Here is a 16456-nt window from a genome sequence, read left to right as displayed (position 1 = left end):
ATTATTGATAGTGGTTTCTCACACCACATGACCAGTGCTAAGAACAAGTTTATTTCTCTTAAATAATTTGATGGCAGTGTAGTAAGATTTGGAAACAATTCACCTTGTCTGGTTGAAGGTAAAGGTTCTATCTCTTTGAATGGTACAAGTAATTCTGATGATGTATTTTGGGTTAAAGGTTTAAAACATAACTTGTTGAGTGTTGGTCAGTTGAATGACAAAGGCTATAAACTTGAGTTTAAGAGTGGAGTTTGCAAGATCTTAGGATGAAAAGGGGAACTGATTGTTATTGGTAAGAAAACTAAATGTAACTTATTCCATCTAAATGCTAATGTGAACAGTTGTTTGGTTTCTGAGGTTGAAGATATTTGGTTATAGTATAGAAGGTTTTGTCATGTGAACTTTGCTAATGTGGTTAAGGTCAGTAAATCTAGTATGGTGATAGGTATGCCACAACTTGTTAAACCAGATAATGTGTTGTGTAAAGAATGTTAGTTGGATAAGATGACTACATGTTATTTCAAGAGAAAATCTTTTTCTTTTGAGCATATTCTTGATTTTGTGCACATTGACTTATGTGGTCCTATGAGGAATAAAGTTTTTATGGTGACGTGTATTTCATGATATTTACTGATGATTTTTCAAGGATGATGTGGGTTACTTTTCTGAAGGAAAATTTAGATGCTTTCAGCAAGTTCAAGGCATTCAAGGCCTTAGTAGAAAAGGAAACCGATAAGAATCTTAAGTGTTTGAGATCTAACCGGGGTGGAGAGTTTACATCAGATGAGTTTGTGAGATATTGTGATGAAAATGGAATAAAGAGGTATTTATCTACTCCGAGGACACCACAACCGAATGGAATTGCAAAAAGGAGAAACATAACCATTGTTGAAGCAGCACGGACCATGTTGATATAGGGAAATGTACCTAAGATGTTTTGGAGAGAATCATCTAGCATTGTTGTTTAGACATTGAATCGGGTACTTGTGAAGAAAGGTAATGACAAGATACCTTATGAGTTTTGGTATGGTAGAACTCCTAGTGTTAGTTATTTCAAAGTTTTTAGCAGCAGATGTTTTATAAAAAGAGATGATTATGCTAGTAAATTTGATGCTAAGAGTGATGAAGGAACATTTCTTGGATACTCCACTAAGAGAAAAGATTTCAAATGTTACAACAAAAGGACAAAGAAGATTGTGGAGAGTGTGAATGTAAAAGTTGACGAGTATTCTGATGAAACTGATGATACCAGCAAATGTGATCCAACAAATGGTGAACAAAAACTTGTGTTTATTGAATTGGAAGTGCAAAAAGTTGTTGAGTAAAACAGTACAAATGAAGATGCTCGACCAATAGATGAAGAAGATGAAGAAGAAGAGGTTATTGCACCAAAATAGGTAATACCTAGATATGTAAGGCTAAATCATTATTAAGACCAGATCATAGGTGACAAGAATGCTGGAGTGTAGACCAGAAGGAAAATCAGAGAAATCTCTTTTTTGATTTCTATAGTTGAACCAAAGATAGTTAGAGAAGCTCTTAAGGATGATGATTGGTTAAATGCAATGAATGAAGAACTTGATCAGATTGAGAAAAAAAACACTTGGTCACTTGTTCCTAGACCTGATGATAAAAATGTGATTGGTACAAAGTGGGTAAATTTAAAAATAAGTTGAATGAAGATGGAGAAGTTGTTAGAAACAAGGCAAGACTAGTATGCAAAGCGTATGCACAAGAAGAAGGTGAAGATTATGGAGAGACCTTTGCACTGGTTTATAGGCTTGAAGGAGTTAGAATGCTACTTACATTTACAAGATTCAAAGGCTTTAAAGTCTATCAAATGGATGTAAAGTCAACATTTCTGAATGGTATTCCTGAAGAACAGGTGTATATTGAACAACCAGATGGGTTTGCATTGACAAAAGATAAGGATATGGTATGCAAACTGCACAAGGCATTATATGGATTGAAGCAAGCACCAAGGGCATGGTTTGAAAGACTTCATGCACATATGATAAAGATAGGATTCTAGAGAACCAGTGAGGACAACAATATTTATTTGAAAACTGAAGGAGACAAGATGTTGATTGCAGAAGTATTTGTTGATGATATTATATTTGGAGGAAATGATGATATGAGTATGAATTTTGCAGATGAGATGAATAAAGAATTTGAGATGTCTCTTATAGGTGAGATAAAAAATTTCATTGGATTGCAGGTCCAACAACTAAAAGGTGGAATTTTTATTTGTCAGTCCAAGTATGTGAAGGAAGTGTTAAAGACCTTTGGAATGGAAGACTGTAAACTGGTTGGAACACCTATGGTTACTAGTTGCAAATTGTCAAAAGAGGACGATTTACCCTTAGTGGATGAAAAGGAATATAGGTCCATGATTGGAAAATTGCACTATGTTGTTCATAGTAGACCGGATATTGCCCATGCAGTTGGTTTAGTAGCAAGATTTCAGAAGAGCCCTAAGGAGACACATATGAAAATAGTGAAGAGGATATTCAGATATCTTAGAGGGATAGTTGATTATGGATTATGGTATCAATACAGAGGCAATTTTTCTTTGCAGGTATTCACTGATGCTAATTGGGCAGGGAATGTAGATGACTAGAAGAGGACAACCTATGGTGCACTCTTTCTAGGTGGTAGACTGGTAGCTTGGACCAATAAGAAATAGACTTATATATCTCAGTCTACAACTGAAGTAGAATATGTGGTTGCATCCATGAATTGTACACAATCTATATGGATGAGACATGTCTTGGAAGGATTCAAGCAAGACATGATAGAATCGGTGATCATACATTGTGATAACACTAGTGCTATAAACATATCCAAGAACCCAGTACTGCATGCAAGGACTAAACATATTGAGTTGAAGTATCACTTTCTGAGAGAAAGAGTGCAGGAAAAGAAAGTGAGGTTTGAGCATGTGTCAAGTAAAGAGAAAATGGCAGACATATTCACTAAGCTGTTACCTAAGGCTACCTTTGAATATCTCAGAGTTAAGTTAGGGGTTATGCCCTTACCCAAGATCAACTAGGATGCTGGTGAAGCATCAATATAGTGGAATTATTGAATATATTTTACTCTAGATTGATGAGAAGTGGGCTACTCCTTAGGGGGGGCAGCTGAGATGATGATAGAAGATTCCTTTGCACCTTTGGCATTGTTGTCAAAGGGGAAGAAGAAATATGATAGGGAGAGAAGATCAATCAAAAGAATTGATGACCGAATAGTGATATAGTAGGATTTATGATGAGATTTTGGTGTTGCAGTTTTTGGTGTTGCCATCAATGACAAAGGGGGATATTTTTGGCATGTTGGTATAACTGATGGAGATGATGGTGTACCAGTAAAGGATTGTTGGTGATGGTATAATTATGATATGATGCTTGATGATAAGTTATTTTTGTTTTCATTGATGTTAACCATAATTATCCATGTTTTCTTATGCTTAGTATGTCATCTAAGTCTACTGGTTAAGTCTAACTAGTAATGGATTAAATTGGATTGAGCTAGAAAGCAAAACTACCAAGTGACAATGAGTCGATAAGCAGGAACAAAGAAGGAAATGGTTGCGGTAGTAATCCATGTTGAGTTAGGTGTTACAGTTTGGAATGTGTGCATATGACATCATAATAAGTCTATGACATGAACCACATCATATTTGGGGAACGAGAAGTCATATTTGAAATTGACTGTTGTATAATCAGCTAGGGTTTGAGAACTAGTATAAGGATCTTTTAAACAGTGATGTTTTATGGTTTGGTGGTGATTCTTTTCATGTTCATAAGTTGATGATGACATGATAGAATCCATGTGAAGAGATAAGATGTTGTTTTGGCATGTACAAGGATCGAATTTGTTGTGAAGCAACGAGGTGCTTAGTATAATATGATAAGGGTTTGACAACTTATCAGATCTGTTGGCTCCCAAATCAACAGATTGGATAGGTTCTAAGCAAATGCCAACTCCTATGGTCAAACCCTCCAATTGACTTGGCCAACTTATAGAGTGAACCTGTTTGGTTGCTAACTCTCTCACTTTAGGCTCTGCAGGACCTAGGCGGGTATACCTATTCACCAGTTGTTTTTAATGACCGTTGTTTTTTTTATAGCAGATTAAGTGTCCTAATCTGGTTTCCTCCTATCTCAAAATGGCATAAGTTCCTAGGATGGAGATATAGTAGATGAGTTCAAGATTGTTGTTGTAGAAGCTATTCGATCTATGTTTCCTACTTAGTTACTCCTATTGCTTTAAAATAACATATGATGAATATGGTGATAAGTGTAATTTGTAAATAGCCAGTGCCTTCTTCGCTGTTTGGGCTACAGAGTCATTATATTTTCCTTAGGACTTACTGTGCGAAATTGTGAGACAGTTTTTAACCCACCCCTTTCTGGACCTGTCGGTTATTATTTCTTATGAGATCAATTGAATGCTTATATCATAAGTTGCTTGAATGAGTTTAACCCTACCTTTAAGGGACCATTCAAGTAAGCATTGCGAAGAACAATAATAATTCACAAGCAGAACTTTTATTTCAACCTTATAACATACAACATAAATTTCATTCAAAGAATATGAATAACCTTATCTCCTTCAGATAATATCACAAGCGATTGCCAAAAAAAAAGATGAAATAATCCACAACACATACGCAAAGAAAAATGACCGGTCACAGCATGTATTCCATCAAAATTTGTATAACAGAAAACTTACAGGCTATCATACATTGTTGTCTTGTTCCTATAATATCTCTTATTCCAATATTACAAAAACCTCTCTCATATATATATGAGAGCAAAAGTCATTTATGAAAAGGCGTGTCTTTTCAAAATACTAATTGTTAATTTGAATATTCCTAACAAAATTAAGTAAAAAGAGATTAAGAATTCCTAACTGATGAATATAATCATCCTCTTTAAAAGTCTTGATCTTAACACTGTGTTTCTTCAATTCTTCTCCTTGTGAAAGGTATTCGAAGATCATCTCGTTGACGGTAGGGGCCATGTCTTTGCTTCGATCCAACCATGACAGAGCCCGATCCTTGATGCTTACAAGTTCATTCCGCATATCTTCCATAGACATTACTCCTCCTTCTTTATAAAACGAGGGCATTCCAATAGGGCTCCCATCATCCAATTCTTTAAGATCTCCTTTTAGCATATCTTCGAATTTAACATGATATTCTATATATGAAGTCCCTTCAGCCTTCTCCTCTAGTGTCATCACATGAACACTGTTTATCACCTCATGCAATCGTTCTTTTAACCTTTCATGCTCTCTTAATGCTTTTATGGTTCCAGTGTACACCTTCCAATAATGTTCGACATGTATAAGCATGGTGTTGAATCGATGTTCAATGATGTCATTAACCAATTTATCCATCTTTTGTTGGATATTATTTACCTATTTGGTAGCCTTATCTTCTAGATATTTCCAATACAGAACATCAGAAACATCATCCAAGCTCTGTCCTGTGGGATATGAGGCATATTCATTCAAAGGAGTCCCTGTCTCAAGTCGTAATATTTTCATTTGTAACTTCTGATTCTCCTCTTTAGATCTTTCATACAAGCCCTTATAGGTAATATTTTCCCTGACCAAGAACTCTGTCTGATCCAAATTTAATTTGGCTACATCCAGGTTCAACTTTGCAATGACCCTGGGGTCAGTCTTTCCAACCTGATGAATCATGAGGTGTCCAAAGGTTTCTTCGATATCCACAATAATTGGTCTTTTTCCTTTCGGATATAATGCCCATTGTAGGAGAGCCTTTTGATCAGGATCATATCTGGAGCCTAGGAATAATTTATCTATCTCTTGAGGCAACACTTGTTGATTCAAGTCCTGCTTCTTCAAGAATCCATCAAACAGAAGTGCTGAATTTATGTCCCAACCAAAAAAGATGATAACAGCAGCCTCTTTTAATATTTTCCTCCCTTTCTCAGGGGTCATATCTTTCATGAGGGTATCGATTTCATCCTATAGTCTTTTCATCTGTTCTTCTTCTGGTTTTCCAGCCATACTTCGTTTCACATGAGCCCCTTTATACTGGTACAAGAATGAAAGGAATTCCCTTGAAGAAGTGAATTTGTCATCAGCAACAAAGTCTTCATGCTCTATCATCCTTATATCAACTACATCTCTAATGTTAAATTCATCAGTGGCCACATCCACCTCTTCTTCAAAACCAGGGGGATAATCTTCTCTAAGAGAGTCAGCAGGGATGCTACTAGCAGCTGATTTCTGTGACATGTGAGCCAATGGTTGACTATCCTTTTTAGTGTTGATAAAATGAAGGAATTGTGGGGGCACTCTATACATAATCTCTACTTCATGTTGAAGTAGCCTTTTGGCTATCTCCAAAGGATCTTGGAGGTTTCCAAGTAAGTCTCCATCCACCATCCCCCTTGCTCTTTTCCATTTGAAGGCTTCCCTCGTCATTTCGCTTCTTTCTCTCAAAACCTTGGCCTCTTCCCTTTCAAGGTTCTTGATTAAATCATCTGGCATTTTAGCCGCATGTATTCCGGCTTTTAGTTTTTGTGATGCCCTGGCTGCTCTTATATATCCCTCAGGATCAAAGTTCTCCCTAGGATCACCCAGAGTCATGCCATAATAATCTAATTTATTTTGAAGTAAATGATAGCTTTTGGAACTTTTAACAATAAAATCAGAAAACACTAATAACCTTGGCACAATGGATTGTTTACCAAAATCCGTAAGATGTTTAGCACTGACAGCAGATAATTGTCTCACGATCTCTAGGCTAGCCACCCTATTTGGTACTATAATTGGAAGCATGTATGGCTTTCCTTCATACCCAAATATCCTGATTTCTGTATGATTAAGATGGCAATACCAGTCACCCCAGTTGTGATCAATCTGAGACTCTAGAGAGAAGTCTTTTGGCCTGAGGAATCTCTTAATTTCAGGGGACAGAGTATAATCTCTATGTTGTCCAAAGGCCGCACTAAGAGGTTTCACAAAATATTCTTGAAAGTGCCAATATTGATTGTTTATGAATCTTTGATCCCATGCAGAAACCCACAACTGAACTGGTTTCTTCAAACCATTCTTATCATGAGCTCCGATGCTGAAATCATCTGACCAGAAATTGATTTCTTGTCCACAATAAAGAATGATGTGCATCAATAAAGAATACAATGAGAAATGGACATTTACAAGGTCTCCTTTCAACTTTTCCAACCCATGATTTAGGGCTTCTGCAACATAAGTGGCATAGTCAAATGACCTAGGGTCTTTCGATTGTAAATCAGCACACAGAACCATAACCCCAATATCCATGAGAGGATGAGCCTCTAAGCCTAATACTTGGGCTGCAACATAGTATGTATACTTAAAATATGGATGGAATTGGTTGACATCAAATGGCACCTTGTCATCTTTACTGAATGGAACAAAGGACCCCCCTACTTTTGGCCAGTGAATGGGTAATCTCCACGTCCTATAGATGTCTTCCAAGTTAAAGAATTCTCGCGATAGTTTCTGCATATCAATTTTCTCTTCTACTTCCCAGTCTAGATCAAATACCATATCAATAGTCTGTTTGTTAATCACCACCAAGGGATTCCCTCGGTAGTCGCATATGGTTTTGGTTCTTGGATCATAGCAATCTACCAGAGCTTTCATTAATTCAACATCCACAAATACATTCGGGACTACCAATTTCCCTAAGTTTTTCTTCCATAGGTTACTTATGGGCTCAGGAGCATCCCTTCTCTTGTAACTAAATAGGAACAACTCATGTCCTCTGATTTCAGTCCATATGTCTCCTAAATGTTGAAATATATCTTCCAATCCTTCTTCTTCACTCTTGATCTTTTTAGACCTCACACTGGATGTCGGGCACTAGTCTAGCAAATCCTGAGTCAAAGCTCTACCCTCCTTTTTCTATCATTTGGGCTTCTCTTCAGGGTTTAATTCTTTCCCTTTTCTACTCTTTTTAGAAGAAGAAGAAGGTTCCATAATTTCAGTAAATATGAGAAATCACACTTACTCGGAGAATTGTTGAACTCTTCTGATTATCGTTCATGAACTTTAGCAAATTCCTTGCAATTTTTCGTCTTTTGGCATCAATCTGGTTCTTATGAAAATTCGATCAATACAGCTATAATTGCATGGGCAACTTGTGCACAGTTAATGTCTCTGCATCTATAACAGCTATTCAAATGTTTAAACTTAATTGCAGATGTGACATTCTCCACTTGGGCTTTTAACTCTTTCACGGGAAGTACTGTTCAACTGAAATAATTGTAAATCAAGTTTTCGGTGAAACCCTTGTCTTTGGCTGAATACTGTGATCTTTCATCGAAAGCTCACTTTCCTCGATATCACTTTATTGGCAAATAGCCCATGTCAAAAAACCATTTTCTAGTCTCCTCGAAATCATCTTTTCCTCAATGAACTTTCTTTCGATGAGTCATTCGTGAGTTTCATCGAAATCATATTTCAATGGACTCTGTTCTTCGGTGAAAGTCCATGCAAGCCCTCCGAAAGCCTTTTTTTCTTCGATTTTCCCTTTATCGATGAAACCCCTTTATTTTTATTCGATATAATGTTATCGATTAGATTTGTTTTTCGATGAATATTTTTTAAGTCTCTTCGGCAGTTTTATTTCCTCGACTTCACCTTTTGCTTTTTGCTTTTCACTTTTCGATGAAATTGGAGTATCGATGAGCAGCTTCCTTCATTTATCGAAAGTGATATTCCACTGAAGACATCTTTACTTACGTCATGTTCTATTTTGATGAAAGTATTCTTTTGGTGAAACTCCTTTTGGGATGCTCGATATGATATTTTGGTTGATAATCTTTTAGTTTTCATGCCTATGGGAAGATTTTTTATTTATTTTAAATATAGTGTCCAATAGTGGCTCTGACTGAGGATGGAGGCATATTGTGTATGTCTTCAAGAATTCAGAATCTCTGGTTAGCGAGGATACATTTTGACAAGTCATGGTATTTACAATGGAAGTGGATCCTAATCTACTGTACATGTAACAGAATATATCAAGAAAAGAAATTTTTTAAGAATTGTCCATGTACTGGCAATTCTTGGATTTCCCCTGTTGTATTTTGGAGCAGGTAGGAATCTTCTCCTTTTTTATCCATAATCACATATGGTCTGATCCATAAAGCCTCAAATTTGCCATGCTTGCCTTTGTCTTGACTCCTGGCATTCCACATTAAAACCCAATCACCCACACAAAATTTCCTATCCATTGTCCTCCTGTCATACAACCTCTTCATCTGATTTTGAATTTTGATATTCTGCTTCTGAGCCTCTGCTCTGACTTCATCAAGCTCTACTAACTGCATCATCCTCTCATGTGAGGGGTCTTCAACATCTATCCCTTCTTGAGTCATGAACCTATGTACAGGCAAGAGATTGTCCAAAGGCAATCTGGCTCTTTTGCCATAAACCAACTCAAATGGAGACTTTCCCATAGATTTCTTCACTGTTATTCTATCTGCCCATAATGCAAGACTCAACTTTGAATCCCATGCCTTCTTGTTGTGTCCTAACATCTTTTTGATGATCTTTAGGATGTTCTTATTGCTTGATTCAGCTTGCCCATTTCCTTGAGGGTGGTAAGGAGAAGAATGAGATATTTGAATGCCATATTCTTCACAAAAAGTGTTGAATTCCTCAGACCTAAAGGACATGCCATTGTCTGAGATGATCTTTGCAGGAACACCGAATCTAGTAATAATGTTCTCCATTATGAATTTTATTACCACTTTACTAGTAGCTTGTCTAGTGGGTATTGCTTCTACCCACTTGGTAAAATAGTCCGTAGCGACCAATATCCATCTGTGTCCTCCACTGGACTTTTTTGATATCTCTCCTATGAAATCTATTCCCCATTGCTGAAATGGTTCCTCAGCTAGCATTGGTCTTAATGGAAGTGACCCTTGATATTTCATTTTGCCTGAAATTTTTTGACAAGCTTCACACTTTCTAACATATCTGTAAGAGTCATTGAAAACGCATGGCCAAAAGTATCCAGCTCTCAATATCTTATGTGCGGCAGTCTTAGCCGAAAAATGACCACCACAGACCCCATCATGCATCTCTTAGAGAACTTTCTCTGCTTGGTAGTTATCTAGGCATAATAATAATATCTCATCTTTGTTTTTCCAATACAAGTCCCCATTGACAATCACATATCTCATAGATTTCAACTTTAAAGTTCTTTTCTGATTATCAGTCATACCATTCGGGCATTTCAAGTGCTTAAGGTAGTGTATGATGTCAGTGTACCATGCTGTATTCTCAATGCTGAAGTTGGCTTCTTCTAACCCTACTTGGTTTACACAAGACTCCTCAATTTCAGTTCCTGTCATGAGTTTGGCCAACCCTTGTCCTTTGATAACTTGTGAAATTTTGAGTTCAATGTTGAACTCTTGTATTTGGTTGATCCATTTACATCTTTTGCCTGTGACCTCAGTTTGTCTGAAGATATCTTTCACTGCTGCATTAGGAACATATGCTATAACTTCAGCCCCCACTAAGTATGGTCTAAACTATTTTATTGATTTGACCAAGGCATAAGCCTGCTTTTCATTCAACTCATACTTTATTTCCGAAGGGCTCAAAGATTTGCTAAAATATGCAATGGGCTGCTCATACCCTTCTAGATTCTTCTGCAACAATACTGCTGCTATTGTGTGACAAGAGACGAATGAGAATATTATAAAAGGCTTGCTAAAATCTGGAGAGATTAGCACTGGTGCTTCAGAAATTTCTCTTTTGATCGCTACAAAGGAATCAATTGCCTCCTCAGTCCAATCAATTTGGACTCCTTTCTTCAACATCTTTACTATAGGTTTTATTATGTCTGCAAAATTTAGAATAAATCTTCTTACAAAATTTATTTGTCCCAAGAATGATTGAATGGCCTTGATAGTTCGAGGAATGGGAACCTCATTGATAGCTGCCACCCTTTCAGGGTCAATTTTTACCCCTTCCTTGGATACTATGTGTCCAAGTAACTTTCCTTCTTCGACACCAAAATGGCATTTTTTAGGATTCAAGGAAATCCCATATTCTAAAGCTTTCTTGAATATCTTCTCAAGGTGCTCACAATGATTATCAGCCCTTTTTGAGTATGTAGTTAAATCGTCTTGGTATACTACCATGATTACATCAATCAACTCTGCAAAAGCCACATCCATTGCTCTCTGAAATGTAGCACTAGCATTGGTCAATCCAAATGGCATTCGTGAATATACATAGGTGCCCCATGGAGTTGTAAAGGCTGCTTTATATTTTTCAGTTTCTTTAACTTTCACCTGATTATAACCTGAAAACCCATCCATCATAGACAATAACTCACACCCTGTCACCTTCTGCAGCATGTTGTCCATATTTGGCAATGGGTAATTGTCCTTTAGAGATGATATGTTTAAGTTTCTAAAGTCCACACACAATCTAATATCCCCATTCTTCTTTCTGACTAGCACCAAGTTAGAGACCCATGTGGAATATCTGCAGGGTTCAATAATTCCCGCGTCTTTCATTTTTATGATCTCTTCCCTCATTTTTGGTAACAATGTTGGATTAATAGGTCTTTACTTTTGTCTGAATGGTTTAGCTTCTGGCTTAAGTGGTATCTCATGCTGAAAAAGATCTTCTCTATAGGCTTTGAGATCTTCATAAGACCATGCAAACACGTGTTTATATCTTCTTAGTAATGTCATCAGTTGTTGCCTCATGGCAGGAGTTAGCATTTTCCTAATGAAAACATTCTAGGAGTTTCTTCACTTCCTAAATTGACTTGTTCCACATCACTTTCTTTAACAGCTGATCCTTTAGTCTCAATCACATCCTGAGCATTGAAAGCCCTTTCCAATGCTACTAAGCCTCTTGGTAATTTATTTGACTTCAGTTGTATGATTTCATGTCCAAATAAAGTTTCCTTATCTTCAGTCTTTTCCACAAAGTCACTGAAATTTATTGCCTGAGTCTGATAGTGATCAGCACACTATAAGAATTTTAGTAGGTCCGCATCATCTTGAAATACTTGCCAATTATATAGGTTGTCAGGAACAGATGGTCTTACTTTCATCTCTACTTCAGATATCCCAGTTAGTGTTATATCATTATCCTTCAATGCAATACTGGCCAAAAAGTCTGCCATGATGTTCTTTGACCTATCGATCCAGTTTATTTGAAAAGCATCAAAAAGTTCTATAGTATCCTAGACAACATTTCTATACTGTTTCAATCTTAAGTTCTTTGAAGAATACTTCTCCTTTACTTGTGAGACTATTAACTCCGAGTCACCAAACACACTGAGTAATCTAATTCCATGTTTAACTGCTATATTAAGACTAGTGAGTAAGGCTTCATATTCCGCAATGTTATTTGTGCACTCAAATAACAATTTGAAAGAATATTTGTAAGTTTCCCCTGTGGGTGAGATAAATAGGATTCTAGCCCCACTCCCTTCCTTGCTACAAGACCCATCAAAGAACATTTTCCATACTTGATCATTCTTCCCAACTAGGCCTGATTCAATGGGGATCCACTCATCAACCTTAGGTTTTGTCAACTGCACCAGGAAATTGTCCATATCAATTTGCAAGAAACATATTTGATTTGCTGACTCTTCCATGTCTTCTATGATATATGTGGACTGAGGTTCCCTATCAATTTTTACCTCCTACCCATTTATTGGAATTGTAGCATATGATAAATCTAACTACACATACACTCCAATCATGTTCAACCATTGCCTAGATAGCAACATCCCATAGTTTGGAGGGACATCCACCACTGTAATATCTGTTTTGTACGATGCTTCTGGACAAGCTGCCAATTTGAATTCTACATCTTTCATGATGCCAACCACTGGGACCGACTTGTTGTCCATGGCATAACATTTCCCAAAGGTAGTATCAACTTCCAATCCAAGCTCTTTCATCACTCCAACAGGCATAACATTTATGGCTGCTCCTGAGTCAATCATACAATTCTTTACTTTCTTATTGTTTACCACCAAAGTGAGATAAAATGGGTCTACTTGTGTTGGGTTTTTGGTTATGGTGGACCCTAGATATATAACTGGGGCCATTTGTTTGTTATTATTACCTTTTGGAACCTCTTGTTTCTGTTCGTTCACCTTTTCCTTTTGGACACCTGAAATTATCTCAAGAGTCTTTTCTCTGTATTCAGGAAACTTCATTATTTCCATTAAGGGAACAGAAACCTTTAATTGCGTTAATGCATTTGAAATATCAAATGAAGTGGAGTGTTGTGCCAAAGGAAATTTTGTTATATCTTCTTTTTGAACATCAGGACCCCTTGTATTATTCTTTGGTACATCTTCCTTAGTTTTAGCTGCTTTATTTGTTTGCTTAGGTGTTTCATCATTTTCTTTTACAAAAAGACTAGTAAGTTTGCTTTGCTTTGGATTCACCACCCTATTCCTCAAATCATAAGTTCTTTTTGCTTGTGCAACGACATAAGCTGTAATTCTTCTCTTTTCTTCTTCAGTGGGGATTCTGAGCTTAACACTTTCATTTATGTTGGTGGTTACAGGTAACATAGAGCATTGATCAATGTTCATGGAATCTGATCCTCCTTGTTCTGTAAAGGATATCATGTTAACAGTTGGGTCACCCATATGTTCTTCATAACCATTATCTTCCTCCTGCAATCCTTTTGCTATAGCGCACAAAGAGGGAGCATGTGGCATATTGCAAGCATAACACCACATGTCATCATCTTGAGTATAGTTCACTGTTCTTTTCAAGGGGTCTGGAATTTGTTGGTTATCTCTATGGTTCCTGTCTACTAGTTTTCCATCTTTCCAGGTAGTGTTATAGGGCATGTCATGCAATCTGGGCCTCTCAGGACGATAATATTGCTGCTTCTCTATTTTGTTTACCCTTACAGATAAATCTTTTAGGGCATTCAAAACTTTGTCAAGCTTATCCTCATCTTTATTAGCCTTGGGTGCTTTAGTTATACAACTTGGCATCTTCTCTTTTTCCCACTTTACTAGCAGCCTTCCTGTTATTTTCTATAACAATGGCATCTTTCATAACATCCCAGAGGTCTCTAGGATTTCTGGTTCTTAGCTCATAGTTTGTTTTACTATCATAAGTATTGATGTAATATAGAATGCTTACCTCAGGTACTAGTTTCATCCTATTGGGGATTTTGTTTAGAACCCTATTAAATCTTTTATTAAAATCTACCACTGATTCATTTTGCTCCTTTTTTATGCTAATGATCTCATGCAAAGCAAATTCAGGGCTGTTATGGTCTCCATACTGCTCAAGGAATAAGTTTTTGAATTCTGCAAGATTTCTAATGGATGCATCAGGCAACGCCCTAAACCAATCTCTTGCATCTTCTGTTAATGACTGCATAAACAACCTAATCTTAACATCTTCATGTGGTAAACCAAAATCCTCAATTACTGCATCAAAGGCTTTACAATGAGCTTCTCCTGAAATTGCATTACTTCCAGTGAATCTTGGTATTGCAGTCCTGATTTCATTTGAGATAGGAGATGGGTATACCATCATTCCTGAAAAATCAAACTGCCTCATTTGTTCCATATTCATTAGTCCATGTCCCCCGTGAGGATTCTCAAAGTTTTGGTTCATATTACCATATAAGGGTATTTGATTTTGATAAGGAAAAGGGTATTGATTCTGGTATTGATATTGAAATTGATCAGGGGGTGGATGTTGGTTATAAAATTGACCTGGAGGTGGAAATTGGTTGTGAGCAGCAAAGTTTTTATATAAATTTGACTGGGCTGGTGGTGCACTTGATTGCACATGATCATCCCTTTTGTTACCAAACAAGGGGTTCTCATAAGCCTTAAAATTATTACTCTTTGTTTTACCCACTCCCTGAGCACATTTTTTTCTGTAGTTGTTTACATCTTTATTAAAGTCATCCTCACCAACATTTATGCCTAATTTAGCACACAGCTCCAAACATTCCTGAGTCCTTCCTGAATCTCTCATTTCAGCAGCTGCCTCCATCATTTGTCTAGTTAAATCTGTGAATCTATCTGCAGGATCTGCCATACCTGATCCCGATGAAGGTGGTGTGTTTTGTTTGGATCGTGCTTCGTGATTTTCAAAACCAGGGGGAATTTGATATCGCCCCTTTTGGGCTTTATATGCTGCAACCAAATCCTCATTTACTGGGCTTGAAGTAGTTGCTTTATCCTATTCTCTTAAAGGTGAATGTTGGTTGCTTTCATCCTTATACTGATTGTACCTTTCTCTCATGAATTCATTCATGGATTCTTTGTTTTTGTTCTTTTGTTGAGAGAAATTTAACTGGGATAAAGATTGGACTTTTGTGACTGATCTTGTTGTGTGCATAGATATTCCTCCCCCCTTTCTTATCTTTGAGTCGCCACCTCTCTTCTTAAGAGGAAAGTTTTTTATTTCTTTTGAGTTCTCTCCCACAGCAAAGTCTTAATAATTCTTCCCCAGCAGAGTCGCCAATCTGTTGGCTCCCAAATCAACAGATTGGATAGGTTCTAAGAAAATGCCAACTCCTATGGTCAAACCCTCCAATTGACTTGACCAACTTATAGAGTGAACCTGTTTGGTTGTTAACTCTCTCACTTCAGGCTCTGTAGGACCTAGGCGGGTATACCTATTCACCAATTGTTTTTAATGACCGGTGTTTTTTTTATAGCAGATTAAGTGTCCTGATCTGGTTTCCTCCTATCTCAGAATGGCATAAGTTCCTAGGATGGAGATATAGCAGATGAGTTCAAGATTGTTGTTGTAGAAGCTATTCGATCTATGTTTCCTACTTAGTTACTCCTATTGCTTTAAAATAACATATGATGAATATGGTGATAAGTGTAATTTGTAAATAGCCAGTGCCTTCTTCACTGTTTGGGCTACAAAGTCATTATATTTTCTTTAGGACTTACTGTGCGAACTTGTGAGATAGTTTTTAACCCACCCCCTTATGGACCTGTCGATCATTATTTCTTATGAGATCAATTGAATGCTTATATCATAAGTTGCTTGAATGAGTTTAACCCTACCTTTAAGGGACCATTCAAGTAAGCACTGCGAAGAACAATTATAATTCACAAGCAGAACTTTTATTTCAACCTTATAACATACAACATAAATTTCATTCAAAGAATATGAATAACCTTATCTCCTTCAGATAATATCACAAGCGATTGCCAAAAAACAAAATGAAATAATCCACAACACATACGCAAAGAGAAACTACCGCTCATAGCATGTATTCCATCAAAATTTGTATAACAGAAAACTTACAGGCTGTCATACATTGTTGTCTTGTTCCTATAATATCTCGTATTCCAATATTACAAAAACCTCTCTCATATATATATGAGAGAAAAAGTCATTTATGAAAAGACGTGTCTTTTCAAAATACTAATTGTTAATTT

This window comes from Cryptomeria japonica, chromosome 8, assembly GCF_030272615.1.
Source record: "Cryptomeria japonica chromosome 8, Sugi_1.0, whole genome shotgun sequence".
In the NCBI taxonomy this organism is placed as follows: Eukaryota; Viridiplantae; Streptophyta; class Pinopsida; order Cupressales; family Cupressaceae; genus Cryptomeria; species Cryptomeria japonica.
Note: the sequence above shows the minus strand (reverse complement) of the source record.